General features: G+C 41.5%; 1 long non-coding RNA gene across 1 annotated transcript; it reads right to left on the minus strand.

Moving 5' to 3' along the window:
* Nucleotides 1-1,095: 1,095 nt before the first annotated feature.
* On the minus strand, nucleotides 1,096-11,452 carry LOC149846976 (uncharacterized). Its single transcript, XR_016430579.1, has 4 exons — nucleotides 10,855-11,452; nucleotides 2,581-2,732; nucleotides 1,626-1,724; nucleotides 1,096-1,404 (listed from the first exon to the last, which is right to left on the minus strand). It is a non-coding gene; the product is annotated as an uncharacterized LOC149846976 (long non-coding RNA).
* Between the last annotated feature and the right edge of the window lie 4,238 nt (nucleotides 11,453-15,690).

The raw sequence follows: 15,690 nt of genomic DNA on the forward strand, positions 1-15,690 counted from the left end.
GGACTACTATTCAACTTTTGGGAAATATTCTGAGAAAGGATTTGGAAAAAAATCGTGGATGAGTGTGGCTGATTCAAGGAGAAGAACTCTAGCGCTCTTAAGGAAACAATTGTTTTAGCAAGGAAGAAGCTTGTTGATGCTGCTCGAACTTTGATTGCTTGTGGCTGCAAGCGATACACAATTTATTCTTTGCTCTTTGAGTTTTGATTTCGACTTATAAATGCTTGCTAAACTTGTGTTGGGTAGACGAAACAATTGTTCTCGTTATTATTTCATTCTGAAAGTAAAGTCTTGACTTGTTTTATGATCTGGTGGAGTTTCCTTTTATTCTCATATTGAGTTTCGATTTGCGTTTGTGTGTTTTCCTGTTTGTCAGCATTTTGGACTGTCTGACACAGTCACAAAGTTTGGACCGTATCTCCCAAGATAATGTCTGTTTTGTGCGTGCTTTGGATCATTGGAAAGTCAAGACACCAAGCTACAACTTTGGTGTTGGATATTTGACCGGAATCCGCACCTGAGAGCAGTTAAAATTTTTAGTAATTTTTCTGATGTTGGGTCGTGTCGTGACCCAAGTCCTATTTTGACAGTGAGTTGTCTGACAGTGTTCGGTGTTTTGCCGTGTTCTCACAAACGGCTGAGCAAAAAAATCCGAATATTAGCTTGTTGGAAAGCTAACATCCGGATCTCAATCTGTTATGTTTATCAGTTCCTTTGAATCTGCATCTTTATTGAGTGAATCTTACTGTCAATCTCTGCTTGCCGAAAGCTAGTTTGAATCTGGCTCATTGGGAAGGCGTGTCTATCGCACATATTTCTCGTGTTTATCTTTTTTGTCGAAACTGAGTGCTCAGGCCTCGAATCACAGAGTGTTTGAGTCCTATTCAGACTCGACTGTTAATACTTTAGGCTTTCGCGTGTGGAGATCCATTTGGATCTCGGGTCAGCTTCTTCGCCGAATCCTCATCAAAAAGCCAATACATGCTTTTGGTGATGCAAAGAACATGGCAGAACATACAACAGCGAATCTATATAATAAAAAAGAGAACTTGGAAAATGCACTTTCTTTGGGAAGCCTTTGAAGAATATAAAGGAGAATCAACTGGCAATCATCATAAGAGCGTGAAAGTTCTAATATGCAGAGATCCACATTAAGGAAGCAAGCTTGCTATCCATTAATGAGGCTTAATACATACACATGCAAACTTTCCCAGTGGATATGGTTTCTACAACCGAATGGGTTAAATGACAGAAAACACATTATGGAAAGCAAAAAGAAAAAAGGAAATTCATTGATGAAATTTATGCATACCTGACTATTAACCCAGCATACTTTATGCACACATAGAAGGCCAACCATTTCATTATAATCAGTTAGCAGTCTTGATAACTCCTTGTCCTCACCTGCATGTCAGAAAGACCTTTCATATTCAGCATACAAATAAATGGTAATTTAACCTGGGATACAGAAACTCAAGTTCAATCCATCCTTAAAAGAGCCACATGGAGCCGGATGGATTGCTTGAGCTTCCTGTGGTCATGGTCACACCTGAACTAATCTAAATTCCAAATTAGCTCCAGTATGATTTAGAATTGAAATTATATATGTACTTAATTTCTCATACCAGGAAGTGCTTTAACAGAGAGCAGAGTATCAACCAAATGTTGCCATCCTGTACAAAAGGAGGACGAAAGAACAGGGGGCAGGAAACTGATCACGCAAACTGCATTTGAAGATCGTAACATGCTTCTTAGAGAATTGATGAAGGAAAGCATATTCTAATCCTGTATTAAATAAGCTGACAAAATCTTTTTATGCAACAAAAATAATCAAACCATTCTGATAAAAATCTCAAATACACACAAAAAAAGTGTTTGCTTAGAAATGACCAAACATAATGCATTTTGTACTTCCAGATATTTTCTTCTTAAACATTCAGGGTCTTCCATTTATGTCTTCAGTGTCAATATTACCAGCGAAGTCCAAAAACAGCAGAAAATGAAAAAAGGCATATCACCTAAGGATCCAAGTTCCTGAATAGCCATTAAAGCAAATGCATAGAGCAAGCTTCAAGTAAAAGAGGACAGTGTGATCCTAGATCTAAGTTAAGTGCAAGCCTAACTTATCTAATAGATATGAGTTAAAAGTACACACAGACATCATGTTAATATCTGACAATCTGCAAGAGGGTAACAGACATTTGTCGAAAGAAAACCATAGAGTAAAATGAGACAGTTAGGTGAAAGCTCTAATCAAGAAGTCTGCAAGATAAACTTAATTCTAGAACATGGAACCAAAAACCAGCAAAGCACAGTAGCAATTAGTCATAGAGTTACCTCTCTTAAGGTGCAAATTGTATCCAGGATATGGATAGATCCCATCAGTTCCATTTCAAATAAGAAGTTTTGAGGGTAACAACAATATATCAACAAAGTAAACTCAAAAAGCTAATTTGCCAAAGGAACAAAAAAAAGAATACAAATAATTAAAAGTTTAACTGAAGGCAGAAGAAGCAAGAAATGGTGTAGCAAAATATCAACAATATGTTGGAAGGAAAGAAGAAACACCCAGAAACTTACATCATATTCTTATCGTGAACTCTTGGCATACAATGAAATCCAGCTAGGAGGGCTATGTGACCAGAAGACCACTCTGGGGATGGCAAAGCTTTCTTTTCGTAAGCTCCCTTCATCCAAAAGTTCCAATAATGACTTAACTGTCAATGAGTCCACTGTAATCATGGAAGACATCAATTGTATGAACAAAAAATCAAAGAGTTTCTTTATCTCAAGACAAGCAGTAACTAAAAGAAAAGGCAGGTATCTGATGTTTGTTCATGGGCAAAGAGTCCCTGATATACAGATATTGATTCAAACACTAGCAATTTAAGAAAAAGTATAACATACCTTCAAATTTTGGAAAAGTAAACTAGTTATATACGCTGTAATGATTTTTCATGAGAGACACCAACAAGAGAAAGAATTGCTTCAGCTATATGCCTGGAGGCATCAGGTAGTGCTAATCTCAAGGCCTTCTCAGACATCTCTGCCATGGGATTTTATTTACATTTAGAACTTTCTACAAACATTGGACCAGTTAATGCAATGGTCTTGAGTAGTGAGAAGATACGCCCATGACACATGAACATGTGGTTGTCAAACTGTTACCAAATTGAGACCAAAAGAAGATTGCATAGAATTGGTTCTTTGAATAGGTGAGTTTGAAAAGAAATACAAAAACAAAATTTTAATGCCCAAAATTAAAAACTAATGGGCATAGAAATTCAAAGATGTCATTATAATTTGGCCAAAATTGAGCTGGATCAAGAAACTGCAAATTTATAATTTCAGAAGAATGTGCTTTTTCACTGAAGAAATTTAAAAAGATTCAGGAAAATATTAAGATTTTTGTTTTTCATTAACTCCAGCTCCACATAATACATGGTGAAATGTGAAGCACACAGAAGGATTATTGTTAATACATGTAAACCATGGTAGTGCAGTTTCAGGTCCAAGTCAAAAGAAAGACCTGTACAATATTAAAATATATACGATAGTTGGTTCAGAAAAAGTAACTTATTCAAGGATAACCATGCAAAGAAAAATCCCTCAGAACCATGCATTGATGAGATTGCAAAAACATAGATTAGAAACAGATAGCCTCACTGGCCACATTGAGCTCGAATCTGCAATTTGATTTGGATAAATGTTATCTCCATGGCCAAATCTTGAGAAAAGGACCATGAATATTTTGAAATATTTGAGTTAATATAGATTCATACAATTTAAGAACATGTTATTTATATATAGCGTATTTATGTTTATAGTTTTATTTGATTTGGTTTCCTAATACAGTGTTTCCATTTCAACTATTTGCAAGGTATCTCAGTATGTATTCCAAGCTTCCAAAGCAGGTTGGGCTGGATGTGATAGCTAGACTATCAGAGTGGCACCATCATTCATGGAGTGGTCTTGAGTTTGAACCCCACCTCGAAAAAGATAGACAACACTATGAGTATGATACACCCATGAATTATCAACCCTTCTGAAATACTTGAGGGGGAAAATGAGGCAGGTCAGGGTTGCAATAAGCAAACTTTGTTAGTTATTATTCAATAATTTGAACTATCAATAATCGATTATTCATGGTGACAAGATTGTGACATTTGAAAGGAAATCACTTACGATCTACAAGTGACTCAAGCCCAGTACCATTATATTGAAAGTCTATGTAATATAATGTAGTACAGCTATGTGTAATGTAACCTTATTAGGTATTTATGTACATACCCTACTAAGAGGAGGGTATACTGGACTTTTTAATTTTCCTTTTGTTGTACTCTAAAGGAGTCAACCCTTTTATGTAGGGATGGCAGTGGGGCGGGGCGGGGGACAAGGTCTCCACCCCCGCCCCGCCTCCCTGGTGGGGATGGATTTTATCCTCCACCCCCGCCTTCATCCCCGTTTCATGTCCTCCATCCCCGGTTCAAACGGGGATGAGGCGGGGCGGGGCGGGGATATTGCGGGGAAAAGTGGTCGGGGCGGGGATGAGGCGGGGATGAGGCGGGGATCGTGGCGGGGAAAAGTGCACGTCCATCCCCGCCTCCACCCCCGGACGGGGATGGATTTTAACCTTCGTCCCCGCCTCCATCCCCGTTTCATACCCTTCATCCCCGGTCCAAACGGGGCGAGGCGGGGCGGGGCCCCGCTTTCCCCCGGTCCACTGCCATCCCTACTTTTATGTTAGAGAGACCCCTCTTCACGATATTGTATTGAATGAACATTTGTTTTTCTCCCTTTCCCTCTCTTTTCTCATAGTCCCGAACATGGTATCAAAGCTAGAGGGTGCAGGGAAGAGGAGCAGTTGAATCTGGAAGGAGGAGAAGAAAGAGGACTCGGTTCAGGCCTGACATCAGCTGGTGTTACATTGGGAGAAACGACTGGTCTATTCAGACCAGTTTTAGTTAGTTTGACTCCACTTGCTAGGGTTTGATTTTAGAAGTTCTACAAATCAAACCTCATTAGATTTGGAGTTGTTTTGGATTTTTGGTGATTTTTTCAAGATTTTCTGGGTTTCTTGAAAAGCTCATTCTAGATTTGAGAAAAACAATGAATCTGTTTTAGTTTTTAGCTTTTGGAGGTCCAAATCAGTTCTATTCAGGTTGTTTTTGCTATAGAAGGTTGGAAAAACTGTTTGGGTCAGCTGTTTTGGGGCTTTATAGGAGATTTGAGCAAGTTTCGGGGTATCCATAGCTTGCGGTAAGCTATTTTTAAGGCTTTCAAGCTGTCGATTGCCCTTATTTGTTAAGTTTGTAGTGTTTGTGTTGATTCAGCATTTCTTATGCAAAAAAAGTGTATTGTGATTTTCGTTTGTGCCTTGTGACTTCCATTTGATTTTGGAGTGCCTTTGTTGGAAGTGTGGTGAGCTTAATTCCTTCTATTTTTTATAATATTGACTGTTGGTGGTGTCATGGAGAAGAAAGGGATTTCAATTATCCCAGTTAAGTTAAATGAGACAAATTATACATATTGGGATGATTTCTTGAAAGCAATGGTTGTTGGGAAATGTTGGGGAGGCTATTTAGATGGTTCAAAAGCAAAACCCAAGGTTTCTGATGCAAGTTTTGATAAATTTACATAGGAATGGATCATAAACAATGTAAGAGTAAAGGCTTGGATTCTTGGGTCTATGAAACCGAGAATTTCCATGAATATTTCAAAATTTTATGAGGCAAAAGAAGCTTAGACGTACCCAAGGCAGGTCTATAGACAAGAGAACTTAGCAAGGCATTATCAACTCACTCAAGAGTTGAGAAGTATGTGGCAATGAAGCAAATCCATTGAAGAATTTTTCGTCTACCAAAAATTTTGAAGGGGTGCGCCAACCTTAGAGATCGACTACACCCTTTGAAAGCATCCTCTCGAATTCTTACCCATGGAACTAGGCAATTCTCAAGGGGGAGGGGATGATGCGAACCCAATTATGGATTTCTCATATTCAATTGTTAAAGACCCAAATATGAATCTCTCATTTCAAGTGGTAGAACTTGTGGGGCCCACCCATTGGATGCTACATCCTAAATATGGCATTGAAGATAAAGTGTGGCTCACTCATGGGATGCCCCCTCCTATTTTTGAACATGAAGACTCAGTGGGACCCACCCAAGGGCACCCCACTTAATTCTGAAGAGCAAGGAAGGGCGTGAACAGGGTCTTAAGTACCCCTCTAAAGATAGCAAATGGAAGTCAAAGGAGAGGACTATTTCTGGAGATGAAGAATCTATCTTTGGCTTGGTCCAAGTATGCTTATCCAAGAATAGCCTAGCCTATTTGGGTTTAACTATAATTAGCTTTAGCATATTTTATGTTTTATCTAGATTTAGGTTTTTATTAAGTGTTTACTTTGCTATTTGTTTATGGCTTTATGAAGCTCCTTTGGCCTATATATAGGCTCTTGTATTTGGCTTGAATATTATGGAAAAGAAATCATAATTGGAATTGTTTCATATCTTTCTCTCTCTCAAATTTGTCCCCCTCTCTCTAAAGATGACTCTCTCTAGCTTGAGTCCCTACCCCCTCACTTATCTGTCTCTCTCTCTCTAGGGCTAGTCCCTACCCTCATTTGGTGTGTTGATCCCTAGTAGGTATGCTCACTACAGTGGACCAAGGTTGCTTGCCAAAGCCCACCTCAACATGGCGTGCTCAACTTCGAGTTTTTGGCGTTCCCAGCTTTCCCAAGCCAAGTCATGGTGTCGATGACCTTCCTCAACTGAACCAACTTCTGTAGCAGACCACAACTCAATCATCCTAAATCCAATAAGTCGTCTAAGCTCATTCCCTTAATCCAAACCTAATTTAGAACCCCCGAACTCATTCAATGTAAACCTAAATTCTGATGAACCCTAAATCTTGTCTGACATCAAAAAATCGCCATGCCCAAACCGTAAGGTGTCTAAGTATGAAATTTGAACCCAATACACTTTAGAGTGTCTAGTGTCTACCCTCTAAATCCCATGATTTATTGAGATCTCTGCAAAGAGAACTCGATTTTACAAGTTGGTTTGTCCGTCCCAAAAACTCAATTTACCCTTGTCTTGTTATGTTTGTTTAGCCTCTTCTAAAAATCATATCTCCATATTCCCATGTCACCTTCCCCTCAATTTGGAACCATGCCTATTCCAAGGTGTCCAGAATCATCTCTCCAAATTTAGGATTTTTTTGTTTTGTCGTTTGGGAGTTCTGATTTTTCTCCCAAACTCTGTCAGAAAACTTATGTCTTGTTTACCTGAGTTGACCTTCTGACCTTGAACTAACCCAGCCGAACCCCTGCCCAAATTTTTTAACCCAGACCCAAGAACGCATCAAGTGGTATCAGAGTGAATGTTCCTGCATGCTTCGATAATGAATTCAAATTCATCAATAAAGTTGTCAAAAAGAATGATACCAAAAGCGATGTAGTTGGAAATTGCGTAGCCAGTTTCATGAATGACCTTCAAAACATCGTGAACTTGTTGCAGTAAATTCGAGTGAGTGTCCAAGACAAAGTGTTGAAACTTGTGGGGCTGACCTATGGGGCACCACCTCCTAAATATGGCATTAAAGACAAAGTGGGGCCCACTCATGCGACGCTCCCTCCTATTTCTGAACAATGAAGACTTAGTGGGACCCACCCTAGGGGCGTTCCACCTAATTCTGGAGAGCAAGGAAGGGCATGAATAGGGTCTAAAGTACTCTAAAGATGGCAAATGAAAGTCAAAGGAAAAGACTATTCTGGAGAAGAAGAATCTATTTTTGGCTTGGTCCAAAGAGGCTTAACCAAGAATAGCCTAGCCTATTTGCGTTTAACTACAATTAGTCTTAGCATATTTTAGGTTTTATCTAGATTTAGGTTTTTATTAAGTGTTTGCTTTGCAACTTGTGTATGGCTTTATGAAGCTCCCTTGGCTTATATATAGGTCCTTGTATTTGGCTTAAAGATTATAGAAAAGTAATCAAAATTGGAATTGTTTCTTATCTCTCTCTCAAATTTGTCCCCCCCCCCCCTCTCTAAGGATGACACTCTCTAGCTGGAGTCCCTACCCCTTGACTCGTCTCTCTCTCTAGAGCTAATCCCTACCCTCATTTGGTGTGTTGATCCCTAGTGGATCTACTTAATACAATAGACCAAGGCTGCTGCCAAGGCCCACCTCAATTTGGTGTGTTGAACTCTGAGTCTCCGGTGCTTTCAGCTTCCCCAAGTCAAGTTGTGGTGTCTCTGAACTTCTTTAGCATAACCAACCTTTGTAGCAGACCCCAACCTAGTCATCTAAAGTCCAATAAGTCGTCTAAGATCATTCTCCTAACCCAAACCTAGTTTAGAACCCCCTGGACCCATTCAATCTACTGAATTCTGACGAACCCTAAATCTCGTCAGACTTCAAAAAATTGACCAACCCAAACTGTAAGGTGTCTAAGCCTAAAATTTGGACCTAATATACTTTAGAGTGTCTAGTGTCTATCCTCAAAATCCCATGATTTATTGGGCTCTTTGCAAAGGAAACTCGATTTTACAAATTGACATGTATGTCCCGAAAACCCAATCTATCCCTTGTCCTATCCTGTTTGTCCAACCTCTTATAAAAATTGTATCTACCTGTTCCCGTGTCACTTGTCCCTCAAATTTTAACCATACCTAGTCCAAGGTGTCCAAAATCATTCCTCCATATTTGTGATTTTTCTATAGTACCATTTGGGATTTCTAAATTTTCTCCTGAACTCTACCAGAAAACCTACATTCAATTTACCCGAGTTGACCTTATGACCTTGACCTAACCCAGCCTAACTCCTGCCCAAAAATTTCTAACCCAGGCCCAAGAACGCATCACAAGGTTTGTTCTCCTTGCACAGGAGCCAAAGCCACTTTATGAGGTATTGCATATTAAATTTCCTAAAGTCCTTCAAACCCAAGCCACCCCTATCAAGAGGCAAAGACATAATGTCCCAAGAACAGGATGAGAACATTTAGATTGCTCATTACTACTACAGGTAAACTTTTTAAATTTGTTGAGCAATCTTTTCTCAACATGGCGAGGCATTTCAAAAACCCTGCATTAAATGATGGGGGATTACCATTAGCACATGACTTACCATGATATGTCCTGCAGCAGATAATGTTTGATGTGAGAGGTTGTCGAGCTTCTTATTCAAACAGTTTTCAACTTTTGCTCTATGTGCATCACGAAGACCTCAAAATGCAATGGGAGGCCCAGGTATTGGATCCGTAAGGAGCCCAAAGAACATCCAAAAATGAGACGAGTCGCCCTTGTGGCCATTTGATCAGCATTTAATAAGATTACTTAACTCTTTTGTTCATTAATTTTGAGACCTGAAATGGCCAAGAAGAGTTGTACCAGCACCATAAAGACCACATATTCTGCAAATTTGCTTCACTAATGGTACGTTCAGTTTGTTCCCACAGAATCGCTTTCTCGGGGGAACCTGAGCCTGAAATCGCATGTTCTTCCGAACATGAGATTTCAGGAAGCCTGTGATTTCGAATCATTCTGATTCGAAATCAGGGCAACCCACTGGGGAATGGAATCAGAATGATTTGAAATCATTCTGATTCCAAATCCCATGCGAGTTGCGCCACCCGAACGTACCCTAAATATGAGAACATCACCAGCACATAGTAAAAAACTGAATGTCAGGTCCAGGAAGTGTAACGCTCTTAAAAGCTCCTTTTTGTGAAACAGCCTCCAGCATGGACGTGAGACCTTGCATAGCTACTTAGCTATGTCAAAAAGGAGTGGTGAAATGGGATATCCTTTGTTCAGACCCCACTCCAATCTGTAAATGCACCTCTTTTCCCATTTACACACACTGCAGCTGATAAGGATGCAACCAGGCACCTAATCCAATCAATCCATCCTCACCCAAATCCCATTATGTGTAAGCAGAAGAATTAGTCCCAAGAAACCTAATCAAAAACTTTTTCTAAATCAACCTTTAGAAGAAACACAACATGCTTGGATTGATGAATGGAGTGAAGGGCTTCCTCCGCAATCAAATCACATTCGCGCATCCTTCTCTAAAGGCGTAGCTAGGGGGGGCAGGACTGGGCTGTAGCCCAGTCCTGCCTCACAAAACAGTTAAAAAAAAAAATTTTAAAGCCTAGTCCTAGCCCAGCCCTGATTCCATATGAAATAGATTTTTATCCATTTTTGTAGCTCAGCCCAGCCCTCACTGCAGCAAATAGTTTGATTTGTCCATATGAAATAGATTTTTATTAATAATTGTAGCCATTTTTTATTTTATCTCAAAAAAAAAAACCCAACTAACACACAAATATATTTTTTTTGCTACACCCCTATTTGCCCCCCCCCCTCACATGAATCCTAGCTACGCCACTGTCTCTGGTTATAAATGTGTATTGAGAAGGTGAGATAATTTTGTGAATAATAGGCTTCAATCTCCCTGCTATTGCCTTCCAAATTATTTTTTAGACACTCCCTAACAAAGAAATCGGTCACAAGTGACCAATATCATCATCACCTCCTTCCTTAAGTATAAGAATGAAAACTGATTTGCACACAACGACAGACAACTTAGCATGCAGAGAAAACTCAATTAGCATTTGAAAAAAATCATCCTCATAAACATCCCGAAATGCCCTAAAGACCTCAATGGGGAACCCGTCAAGGCCCGTGGCCTTTCCGGAGGGCAGAGACGGAACCACCGTCATAAACTCATCCCTTGTGAAGGGCCTTTTAAGGTTGTGCCCATCCTCAACAGATAAGAGGGTAATAACATACCGAACAAATGCTTCACGGGCTGTGAACATTTCAAAAATTTCAGATTAAAGAATGATGTTACCTTATGCAGCAGAGCTGGTCCTTCTACTCTAACACCTTGAATAGATAGGGCTGATCATTAGTAGACGCGTCTTCTTGCCTATGCATATGTGTGGAAGTAACGGGTATTCGTGTCCCCATGTTAAGCCACTGAACGTGTGTTCTTTGCTTCCACCGAATTTCTTCACGAAGCCTCAATTCCTTTATTTTATTTGTTAACTCTTCTTGTTTGCACTTCAATTTCTACTGCATGTCTCCTTCAATGACCACACTGATTTCCGCTTGAATATGCTGTAATTCGCTCTCCCATGATGGTAGCAAAGAGAAATGAGAAACACCTTGCTGCCTTGACCATTCAATAAGCTTGCTTCTCAAATATGCCAACTTCTTTACAATACGAATAGCGGCTCACCTCTCGTGTTGGTGCTTACTCCACTAGAGCTTCAGCTGGTCAGAAAAGCCTTTATACCTAAACCACCAAAACTCGAATTGGAAGTCGGTTGTACGTGACGGCCATCCGTCACCCTATTGCAGAGAAATAGAGGCATGATCAGAGGTCGTTCTCAATTCCATGCTCGCATGAAGATCATGGTGCCCTTGCAAAAACAAGGGCGACAGCAAAAATCTATTTAATTTCCTTAAACATGGAGGCGTTGTTGTTCCGACCTTGTGATAAAATGGATTTCAGAAAAGCTATCTCAAGCCTAGAGGCACGTTTTAAAGATGGTTATCTTTAGAACTTCAATCGCCCCGCTCCAAGATTTTAGGTTTTGTTACGACTGAGTTCTCTGGATACAACTAGGCTTAAAGTCACTTCTTCGCAAGAACAGATGACCTCTCCCACACATGAACTCTGCAAGCCAAACCGGAAGAAAGAAAGAAAAAAAAACTGGAGAGTCAGAAATTCTGATGATTCAAAAGACGAAAAATGAAGAGATTTATAAACTAGTCATGCTAAAAACGTTTTGAGATAAATGAGATTAATGGTCATAATCCTGACGGTTTGAAAATAGAACGAAAAGGTCCTTGAACAGTCACCCACCTTTGACTGTCAATCAAAGGCTTTCAAAACCGTCCAATAGTCACAAAGCGCCATGAACTCAATATAAATGCTATTAAAACCTTTCAAACAAACAAGTAGATATCTCAAAACCGAAAAGCCAAAACGGACGTTTGCGCCTTATATGCACCTCGCAACGCAAAGTGCAAATTGCAAGTGCACACACGCGCGCGTGAACAACACGTTTATTGTTGCATGATGCGCAGCAACGTCCGCAAACTACCTAAAGACACAAGGCTTACCAAAGTAAAGAATAGATAACATACTCTCTATTTAAACCTCTTGAAAAACTTTTCTCTCTTAGATATGGGACTAAACTTTTTCAAAGTACTTTTGGTAGTAAACAAAATCACCAAGATTTTAATTTTAAAACTTTTCTAACAGGCGTACCGTATGCTTGTCGAACCAAGTAAAATAAAAACACCCCCGCTGAAAGGAACGTTAGTCAATTCCCATTTGTCCAAAAAGGATACAAATCTACAAATACCCCTGTTAATGGTAGTTACATTGTTGGCATCCTTCAAATTCATGATCGCGTTGAAGTCCTGACCTATACACCACGGAAAAGAGACAACCTCCTCCAATGAGTAATTCTTGCCAAAAGCTTCTCTTTAAATAGTTGGTGACAAGCTCATAAACCGTTACACAAAAAGGAGTGGATATGGAAGAGGGTTGTTGCAGGATACTGTAATCTAAAATTGACCCAATATGACATTTGATCCGGCAATGCAGTCTTTCCTAGCACCAACAGTCCACCTGCTCTTCCTCTAGACGGCAAGAAGGGAAAAGTTAGCACCACTCCAAATCCTATTGACCAAATTGCAATCAATTAATTCAACTTAGTTTTAAAGACGCAAATATATGAAACTTCTCCTGCTAATATAATTTGCTGGAAAAATCTTTGTTTGTGGACCCTAGGGATGGCAGTGGACCGGGGGAAAGGGGGGCCCGCCTCGCCCCGTTTGGACCGGGGATGAAGGGTATGAAACAGGGATGGAGGCGGGGACAAAGGTTAAAATTCATCCCCGTCCGGGGGGTGGAGATGGGTCATCCCCGTCCGAGGTGGAGGCGGGCATGGACGTGCACTTTTCCTCGCCCCGTCCCTGCCTCATCCCCGCCCCGACTACTTTTCCCCGCAATATCTCCTCCCCGCCTCATCCCCGTTTGAACCAGGGATGGAGGACATGAAACAAGGATGAAGGATAAAATCCATCCCCACCCGGGATGGAGGCAGGGGTAGAGGATAAAATCTTGAGGCGGGGCGGGGGTGGAGATCTTGACCCCCGCCTCGCCCCACTGCCATCCCTAGTGGACCCCAAGCCTCTAATGTTCCAGTTCCACATTCCAATCTTCATAGCCACAACAACTGCAACATATTAACCCCAGTTGGCACCAGCTTTACCTGTGAAGCGCACTTGATGGTAAAGGTTTATGCCTGAGACGGATGCCACTTTAAGAAAGTGGTCCAGCGATGTCGGATGGCCTATGACCAAATCATCTAGCAGAGGATACGTATTGGGTTCACGGACCAAACTGACCTCTTGCAGTAAATCCAAATCAACCCGCAATGTACGGATTTGGAGGCTCCATTATCAGCAGCACCGTTCTTAGCTAAACTTGATGAATTTAAGCCCTTTTGAGGTTCCATATCCGACCACTGGCTGTTGGAGTAAATTATATTGGAAACTATGTCGAACTGATTGTTAGGAGGAGACATAATGCATATGGGTAACAAAACTGAAAAGAGAGTCTGGCCCCGCACCAAGCTCTCGGTGTACATGGGTCTGTTTAGGGATGGCAGTGGACTGGGTGAAAACCGGGCCCAGCTCCCCCTGGTCTGAGGTTGGAGGACATAAAACGGGGATGGAGGCATGAATGGAGGTTAAAATCAAAATCCGTGTGAGGATGGACTTATGTATTCCTCCGTTCTGCCATGCCATGCCCCGCTCCGTCCGTAATTGTCGTTAGTAAAATAACTAAAATACCTTTAAGGATGGCAGTGGACGGAAAAGAAACGGGGTATGTCCTGCCTCGTTCCGTTTGGAACGAGGATGGAAGACATGAAAGGAGGATGGAAGCGGGGATGAAAGTTAAAATCAAAACCTGTACTGTACGGAGATGAAGGCGGGGATGGATGGCAGAATTTTGAAATGGGCGGTGGTGGAGACCTTGCGCGGCCTTCCCATGAGGCCAATTAGATGAAGCAGCTTTAACGACTCCAATGATTGCCATGACAGGATTCGCTGATAAACGTACCCGCCACTCAGGGCGACCTTTTTGTTTTCCGGCTAGCATCAATGCCTGAACTTGATGATTCTGGTCACTGGAAAACCACAGTGAAGGTCTGCAGCTTACCATTGTCTTCCCTTCTCTTCTCACAAGACTCACAAGCTTACTAGGGGGGGGCACAATTTTTCACAAATACATTTTTGAAAGGAATGTATTTATATAAAAGTATGATTTTTTATAGAAAAAAGTTCTACACCTAGTGCGGTGGATGAATTTTTCCTATCAAAACTTCTTTTTTATTAGAGCAAATATTTACCCACAACACACCTCATCCCATGGACTGCCACAAAATGAGCTTCCTTCGTCTTCATCTTCCTCCGACCCACAGCCATTTTCAAGTCTCTCTCATTTTTTTCACATTTTCTATTTTATATTTTAATGTTAAACAAGTGAAAAAAAAAACATTTAGAAAAGTTAACACTGTTGGGATTAACCACCACGTTGGTGGTGGTTACCCACGATGTGGGTAACGCTCCCCATGAGTGTGCTCTCTTCCGTTAAATCTGCATTGAAATCAGAGGGAACAATTATTCAACTGTTCCCATTTTGTGCCTTATAAAAGGGTTTCATGAGCGACCCCTTAGGTAAGCGCAATACAGAAATTTCAGAGGGAAAAAGGTCGACTCACCGGTAGCATTCGGAGGCTTGCGCTCTTGGTGGCTGCATACCGGCTGAGTTGAAGATCGACCCTCTCCGACAAGCAAAGCAGCTCCATCAATGGCGGCATCAGGTACGTGCGCTCTGCTTTTCTGTTTTGTTTTTTCAGGGCCACCGCCATACAGGGATGCCGATTGAGGCCTCGCCGGAAAAAACCTAGCCAACCTCAACATTGGGTTATGGGCCCACACCCTGCTTCTGTTTCTGGGTGTGCTCTCGGTCAACCAGCAAAGCAGGTCACCGTGGGGTGCTGCTGCTGGTCACCGGCGCCTATCGCTGACATCGGTGACTGTCATCGTTGGGCGACACACTGATTAAAAAAAACTATCTTACCTCTGTTTTTGGGAGTTTTCTGTCGACGAGGACACCACCGGTGGTTCCTTCTCCATCCGCCATTAAAAAAGCTGCAAGAACCGTCGCCGACGACTATTGAGTCACCAATTTTTTTTTAAATGTTTATGCGTTTTTGGCCAACAGATGGCTGCTTTCGCCGGAGAAGAGGCGCCATCAAGCGGCAGCATTGGTTGCTGGCAGGCGGCGGCGTTGGACGTTGCCAGACAGCGGCGTTGGTCGCCGGCAGGCGACGGCGGTGAGTGAAACTGCGAAATAGGGTTTTGAAAACCCTATTTCTTATTTCATGTTCGTTTTTAACGGGATCCATTTTTCAGATCCGGTATGTACCGGGTCCGACCCGGATAAAGGAACCCCGGGTCAGACCCGGATCCGGTTAATACCGGATCCAGTTTGTATCGGGTCCGGCCCGGATCCGGTTTGTACCGGGTCCGACCCGGATCCTGTTTGTACCGGGTCTGACCTGGATCCAGGTATTAACCGGGTTTAACCCGGATCCAG

This window comes from Nuphar pumila, chromosome 2 (assembly GCF_984573655.1).
Source record: "Nuphar pumila chromosome 2, dmNupPumi1.hap1.1, whole genome shotgun sequence".
NCBI classification, from domain to species: Eukaryota; Viridiplantae; Streptophyta; class Magnoliopsida; order Nymphaeales; family Nymphaeaceae; genus Nuphar; species Nuphar pumila.